Genomic DNA, 8,181 nt, shown 5'->3' with positions numbered 1-8,181 from the left:
AGTTCCACATGTCCGACCTCCACAGCAACACCCCTGTGTGAGGACATGAACTGCCTGGATCCTGCGTGTGCCCTGGCAGCGTTTCTGCAGCGCGCAGCCCGGACAAGCCCACCTGCCAGGAATTCCCCTCAGGACAACTGCGAGGAGCTTAAGAAGATTTGCATCCATTCATAAAAGATCGCTTTGCTTAAGATGAAGCCAATGCAGAAGGGCTTGCAGGAACCTGGGGTACTTTCAGGACTATTGCCTAATTTTCCAGAGCCCCAAGCCCAATTCTCTTTGGGAACGGGGGCACTGAACACCAAGTGCCTCGTTGTTGCCCTCACGGCAAGGAGCCACTTCAGAGCAATCCCTGCTAACCAGAGCCATTATTGCCTGACACTGTTTCACTTCACTGAGCTTTCCTCACCTCATGAAACCCTCCTCCTCCCATCCCATAAGAAGGGAAAAGCATGCCTTGAAAACCTTCAGTGGGGAACTACTGCCAAGGATTATTTGAAACTGAAGAGCGCTCTCTGCGCCATGAAGCCAGCTCCACAGCTCTTATCCCTTGCTGGAAATCCACTGTTACCCTCAACCTCTCTGATGCTTCCCATGCTTTTGCAATTACCCTCCCAGACTGCCACTCAAGCCTGGGTGTTTCCTGAGGTTTGTACATGATAAAGGTCCACTGAAGGCAACAGAAATGCTCCTCCACCTATCCCACTACTCCATTCCAGGGTCTTCCCCAGATCAAAGCTCAGGACATCTGAGCATCTAAGAACCAGTTGTTGTTGTAAGACAATACCAACATCCCCCAGCCAGCTTGTTACAAGTAGAGACTTCTTAACAATGAGAAAAAGAGAACATCATGAAATTAAACAAAAAATTGGAAAGTCACGCATCTTTATTCATTTGTGTGTAGCACCAGCCTCTTAGAAGAAAGTACAGCTCAAAGAGTTTTTATTTAAATACTCAAATTAGTGAGCAGGAGCAATGTTACCAGTAAAACATAGAAATTTGTATGACAGGTTTTCAAAATAAAGTTTTCAACACTAGACCATGAGGAGTTTTTCAGAGCTGCAGGTGGGAGCTGGGAACACTTGTCTGCCTCTTTCATCTTTAAAAACCCTGAACACATCTTTAAACAGGAGTCATTCAGAACATCAGAGAGTATCTGAGCTCTTCTAGTAAGGAAAAACAACAGTAAGGAAGAACATTTTATGTAGATATGTTTAAAGAAAAGAGAGTGTAGTACAATAGCAAGGCATGAAACCAGCTAAACCCCACTTTTATCTGTCACACACACCAGGCATTTTTATTTTGTACTCTTTCATTTATAGTAAGTGTACTTATTACTGGTTTTCAGTCTGTTTTCTTGCTAAGACATTATATAACAGGAATTAAGGAGTCAGAGCCCTTTGAAGCACCCTCAGCACATAAGAAGACTCATTCACCAGGTTGCTAGACACAATGAAAGAAAAGATGCATGAAATCAAGAGCACTTGCACAATCCTCCTCCCCAGTCATCTGTTTCATCTCTGCCACCTATCTTCTAGGTTTGGTCAGCAGAGTTTAAACAGCTTCAGCCTTGTGCATCTTTGGGGTTTTTTTTAAGACATATTTTACTACCAACACTGACAAAAGCAGCCACCCAAGGCTGAACGGAGTTTTTATCCTGAACTGTTGTACTGGTCCTTTAACTTTTTATGACTCATAGTTCAAGTATTTGGGAATTCCCCTCTAAATATGAGTTTGACACACTTGCATTATGGAAAGTTATTTTATTCAAAAAGTAACAAAATGCAATATCCATGCAATACCCAGGTCTATATTTAACACCACACAATTGTTTTTTTCTTTTTTTTTTTTTTTGCAATAAAGCTTCTAATTGAAGACAGATTAAAAAAAAAAAAAAATCGAGAACAAGACTGAATAGCAGAAATAGCAGCATTGAAAGAGACAATCACAGTGTTACACACCCAAGCAAGTCAGGAATTTTTTTTTAAACTATTCAAACAATGTTAGAGCTGTTTACCTTCTGCCCAGACCCCCCAGCTGCATGTAAGAGTACACAGCTTCTCTCTTACCTGTGTGCTGAAGTCCCTTCTTGGTGGGCTGGCTACTCATCAGGGATCACCTGACTAAAGCCTGGAAAGAAATTAAAATATAATCAGCTGACCACTCTTGCTCATTGGCTTCCAGCTTAAATACTCCTCTCCACAGCACTTTGTCATGTGAGGCAGGACAGAACCAGCTGTCATTGCTTCAGAAAAAAGGGAAATGGGCCCCTCCGTTTCCACCTCCTTCCTTCCTCCTCGCTCACTCTTTCCTATCTGTCCCTGCCTCCGACCTCCTCCCTTTCTCATTCTTCCACTTTGCTCATTCACTGCCCGCCTGGCTGGGGTCTCCCAGGGGAAGCCGCATTCCACAACGCACAAGCATTTCCCCTGCATCCCGAGGTTTCTCAACAAGCTGCCTACACAATTTGTACTGAAAAGAAAAAGGAAAAAAAAAAAAAAAAAAAGGAGGAGGGGGGTAAAAAAAAAAAAAAAAAAAAAAGAGGAAGAAAAAAATAAATCAGAGAAAAACAGAGAAAAAGGCACCACATTCCACAACCCTCAGTCAGCCCTGGCAGACTACGAGGCATTTTCAGTCACACAGCACAAAATGCATTAGTCAGAGCTGAAAGACCACACACTTTGTACCACTACCATGCTAACACAGAATGGTCTGAGCAGAGCTACAGGAAAAAGGAAAGGAGGAGTTCCTATCGGTGCTTCCATTTTACGTGGGGTGGTCACCTAAACACATGAAAAATTTGCAGGAAAAGGCCCAAAGTTGACATTCCCAGCAGAAACAATGTGGACGTGGGCAGCGGGGAAAGCTCTCGGCTCACGGAGCGCGACCTTTGCCGAAAGGACTCCCCCTCCCGCAGAATGTGTTATTCCAAAGACTGCAAGACATTATCTAAATCAGAACTTCTATCTCCCCAATGGTTTGTTCATAGGAAACACAAGCCTAGAAAAAGTGAAAGTAACACTGCATGATTCAGATTCCCCGAAACCACATATACTTTCAGTTCAGACTTCTCTCTTCTCCACTGCTCCTTACAGCTCTGCAGCTTTATCCATCTATGGAGTTTTGTTTCCTCTACTTACGCAGTTGCAGCCCTCCGTGTTCGTGGAGAATCTGATCAGCAAGAAACGAGAAGGGAGCTCGGCGTAAAGAAACCCTCCGTCCTCATCCCAATGACCTAATCACTCATCTATCTGCTCACTGCTTCCGTCCCCCACACGCACTATCTGCTGCTTGAAGGCATTTTAGGAGTGAGGACACGGCTTGGGAGAAAACACCACTTCTAAAATCACATCAGAGAGGGAGAGCACTGAGAGGAGCACACATTTGTGTCCACTGGGAACAGCACCACGGAGCCCCCAGCCCCAAATTCCCTGCTCCGCACGGGACTCTCCCTAACACACCCTGCCAAGGCTCAGGGGCTTAACTCAGAGTTCAGGGAAGTGTAGGCAGGCGGGGGAAAGATGGGGAGAACCCTCAACCGCCTGCACTGGAATTTCTCTTCAGGAAAGTCCATGCTTTAATGAAGGGCTGATACTAGACACCACAAAGAAACTTTTATTTCTGTATGCACATGACTCAGATGCGTTTTCTGTGTGGGTTATGTGGTTATGTTATGTTTCATCTTAAAAAACTGTTTCAAAGAAACCTTTAAACATTAGTTTTAAGAAAAACTCGATGTGTTTATGTACAGTGAGTGGTTTTTAACTGCCTTTTACTGCACAGTGCTGTATACAGCAAAGATACTAATGCCTGTTTTCATTATAGACATAATCTGAATCTAATACTAAACACAATAATCTGTAAAAATATTTATTTTAAATTACATCCCGAAATAGTTCCCAGAAAAGTAAACAAACTGGACCCTTCAGCAAAACAGATCCCCTTGGTTACAATATTGTTATCCGTCCTCTTTTCTCATTTTCTCGATTTTGAAAATACATTTACTCACTGCGGTATTGACTTAGATGCATTAGTTTATAAAATAAATGGTAGCTGCTGCTGTGTAGTATTTCAGCAGAGGAAGGCTGTCCAGAACTGCCTCAGAGACCGAACACTGTCGCCATTATAACAAAAGCATTAAAATGAATAATTCATGAGCAGAGGAAGTACCCTACCATTAAAAGGCACCGACTATTCCATGAATTGTCCAAAAGCTACCCCTTTTACTGCCCAGTTCCTCTTACTATTTAATTATGCTTCATTTTTCTAAAATGGCATCAAGTAGTAATCAGCAGAAACACACGGACCACTTGTAGGAGACTTTCCTGAGGAGTAAGAAATGAAAGCTAAAAAGTGAGCCAGAGAGAGGGAGGAGGAAAAAAAAAAGTGTTTATGTCTGATGATGGATATATTAAGGAAATGAGACTTCATACTTCAAGGGGCTTTTCCAAATTGTGCTTTCAAATCTTGAAAAAGAAGGACATTGAAAAACATTCTTTGCAAAAATAAAGGCAATCAGTTCTTTGCCTTTATCTGGTACCTTCCTTTTCAGGATCCCAAGGCATCATGAAAATGCTCAGGAATTAAAAACCCTCATTCTCAGGACTTTCAGAACTTTTCTGCCTTTTTATAGGTGCACAACATAAGGCGTCAAGAAGACTAATTATTTTCTCCAGGTCACACAGGAAGGCTTGGAGACTGAGGCAAGAATAGAGTTTCATACCCTGGTTACCAGTCCTGTGCCCAACAAAAAGAGCAACTTCCTTGCTTTATGCTAACAAGCATCACAAGGTTCAAAAGTCCTGCAGGTTTTAACCTAATAAAATGAACTGTGGTGCACAGGCATTTTCTGCAGGGATAGAGGAAACATTCTGAACCATTAACCCCACATTACAGCAGAATAATTTGCAAATTTAAGTTTTGAATAACATATTTAAAGGAATTTGGCCTAGAGTAGCAAAGTGCATCTGCTCATGTTTCTTTTATCTGCTGCAGGAAACACACATACAGTGCCTGGAAAGAGATTTTTGTTGTAACATACCCTTCAAGACATTCAAAATTGGTACACTAACATCAGTAAACTTCTCTGATTTAATTTGAACCAACATCTGGTTCTTAAAATTGAAGAAATTGCATCTCTCAGACATTTTACCAATGGGACAGCATTCCATAGTGTCGAGCAAAAGCCATCCTAAATATCTTTACTTACATGAGCCACTGTTTAGGTGTCCTATTGTCTTACACTGTTGGGATGAACTCAAACACGATTCTTACTCCAAGGCTCTCATTGCAACAAGTTCACCAATTATGTAGTAGCAAGCCCATTAATACTGAGATACAGAAACCTGCCCCCAAGGCATTGTGGATGGAATGAACACATGAGGTGTAACTTTGCAAGACCAGACACTGTAACTGGTCAACTTATTGATGCTCCTGGGCTTCTTATTTTTAAACCAGTTGGCTTCTTTGCAGAGCCTTTGTAAGTACTTTTTTGATTGTGACTTTCCAATTTCTAATTTTTTTCACTTTTAAAAAAAATTTCGATAGCATCTATTTGAGAGAGATGCTATTTTGATCTGGTATTAGATGGATGACTTTCATTCTGCCAAAAAAATTTGCCCTTCAGTCAACTCAGAGCTGCTCCCACAGCAAGTTCTTACAGGAATAAGGAAATGGTCTCTAACAGCTAGAACAATCTGTACAGTTAAACATATTTTTAGTGTTCAGTCCCCAAGGAACTGTGAGTAGAACTGAACTACAAAACAAATATAAAAAAACCCACAATTTGTTGCTAGATATAATTAATACAGCCCAGGTCACAGCAAGCAGGTTTAGTGTAACTAATAGACTATTTCAGTACAAATGACCATTAATGGTTTGATAATTTGTGGCAGGAAGAAAGAGGAGGAAAAACCGCAAAATACTTATGATAACTCTTCCAAAGATGGAAGAAGTTATCTTTTTTAAAATTGCACCAAAAATAAAACCCCAAAAAACCCCAGTTAAAGAAAGAAATTCTATGAACACTTCAAGTTTATCTCCTTCAAAATATTTATCTTGAGTCAACATTACAGGACAAATTCTCTGTTGACATAAACCAGTATGAGTGTGTCCACCAAACCAGCAACCTCCACCAGGGCATCCAGACTACTGAGTCACTACCTAAACACAAGTGTTCCAGAGAACAAATAGCATCAAATAATTTACTTCAGAGAAAACAATGTCAGCAGAGAAAGATCACCACTACTTCTACTTGGAGGTAGGTTAAAAAAAAAAAAAGAAAAGGAAAGGAAACAAAAAAGTTGTCATGTCTGTAATCAGAGCAAAATTTCCAAGTGAAAGGAACTTAATCAGCATTTTGCTACTTGGACAAGCTGGATGGGAAGAGAGGAGACTTTTGTAGAGTAGTAACGATCAGATTGCTACATTGCTCAGTATGCACGACTGTCTCAAAACTACATTATGGCTGCAAGCAAGAATGAATGGAATTACATATATATGAATACATGTCTGGGTAATAATGATAAGGTGACAGTCGAGTGCAAAAGAAAAAAAAAGTAAGAAATCAGAGGTAGAAGTAGTGTTCAGCTATCCAAGAATAACCCATCTGATCTCAGTATGCCAAAAGTATGGTCAGATAATGTATACAAATTTATATCTAGGAGCTTAGATATGTTTAGAGTGTTTTGCTACTTGTTTTACCTTCAGTGAGTAGATTTATGTTCCACAGAGCAGTGGTGTTCTGCCACACTGGTGTTCACTTGTATCAGCAAACACCAGAGTTGTGTAGACTGTGCAAAGAACCACTCACGGACCTTTCAGTGCTACAGAGGAACGGAACTATTACCTAAGCCTTCTAAAATAAAAAATAGTTTTTAGATATTAATATAAATTAGTTTTATAAATAAAAAACTACTTTTAGAAGATATTTTGAGGGCTAAATAAACAGATCCAGGATGCAAGAGTAGTGAGGGAAAACAGAATGGCAATTTCCACCTTCTTTATAGTAAAGAAATACCTCAGAGGAGATGTCTCAGCATAACTACAAGATCACAGAACAGTTAAGGTTGAAGAAAACCCTCTGGAGGTCATCTGGTCCAACCTCCATGCTCAAACAGGACCACCTTCAGAGAGCTTTTGAACACCTCCAAGGACAGAGACTCCACAACCTCTCTGGGCAACCTGTGCCAGTGCTCCGTCACCCCCACAGCAAAAAAGTGATTCCTAACGTTCACATGGAGCCTCCTGTGCTTCAGTCTGGGGCCACTGTGTCTGTTCCTGTCACTGGGCACCACTGAGAAGAGCCTGGCTCTGTCCTCTTTGCAACACCCCTTCCCTTCAGGCATTTGAACACATTTATGATCCCCCCTCTGAGCCTTCTCTTCTCCAGGCAGAACAACCCCAGCTCTCTCAGCCTTTGCTCACAGGAGAGATGCTCCAGTCCCTTCATCATCTTTGTGTCCCTTCACTTGACTGTCTCTAGTAGCTCCATCTCTCTTTTACTGGGGAGTCCAAAACAGGACCCAACACTCCAGATGTGGCCTCAGCAGGGGCTGAGCAGAGAGCCTAAGGATCCCCTTAGGATCACCTAAGGATCCTCTCCCTTCACCTGCTGCACAGCACTCCTCCTAACATAGCCCAGGATGCAACTGGTCCTTTTCAAGGCAAGGGCACATTGTTGGCTTATGTTCAACTTGATGTCTACCAGGACCCCTGGGCCTTTTCTGGAGCTGCTCCCCATCTGGTCAGCCCCCAGGATATACTGGATGGTGCATGGGGCTGTTCCTCCCCAGGGGCAGGACTTTGTGCTTGCCCATGTAGGTCCTCCAGGTATGCAGGTCTTTCAAGAAGTTAGGAAAAGTTGCTTATTTGGACTAAGGTGCACACTACTTTCATTGATACCACTATTTCTTACTATCAGCCACAGGCTGGACTTTTTGAAAGAGGTTTTGCTTCCCTCCCCTCCTTCACAAGGAATCCCTCAGCCTCACTATTCTCCTCCTCTCTCTCAAATACCAGTTATTCCTGGAGTAGAAAAGGTAAGGTTTTAGTTAATTTCTGTTACCTTGACACTTTCTGCCTCATCCACAGTTTTCCTGCACTTTGAGAGAGTGGGCTTAGAACAGAGAACTTAGAGAGGAAATACATGTAAAATATTTCCATAATTAAAAGTAGTAAAGT

General features: G+C 41.8%; 1 long non-coding RNA gene across 1 annotated transcript in view; it reads right to left on the bottom strand.

Moving 5' to 3' along the window:
* Positions 1-962: 962 nt before the first annotated feature.
* The window catches only part of LOC138114440 (uncharacterized), a 37,157-nt gene continuing 29,938 nt past the window's right edge, over positions 963-8,181 (bottom strand). Inside the window, exon 3 of the long non-coding RNA XR_011152641.1 lies at positions 963-2,130. This is a non-coding gene — a long non-coding RNA (uncharacterized lncRNA). The remainder of the gene's footprint in view (positions 2,131-8,181) is intronic.

This window comes from Aphelocoma coerulescens, chromosome 1 (genome assembly GCF_041296385.1).
Source record: "Aphelocoma coerulescens isolate FSJ_1873_10779 chromosome 1, UR_Acoe_1.0, whole genome shotgun sequence".
NCBI lineage: Eukaryota > Metazoa > Chordata > Aves > Passeriformes > Corvidae > Aphelocoma > Aphelocoma coerulescens.
This window is presented reverse-complemented; position numbering and strand designations above follow the sequence as displayed.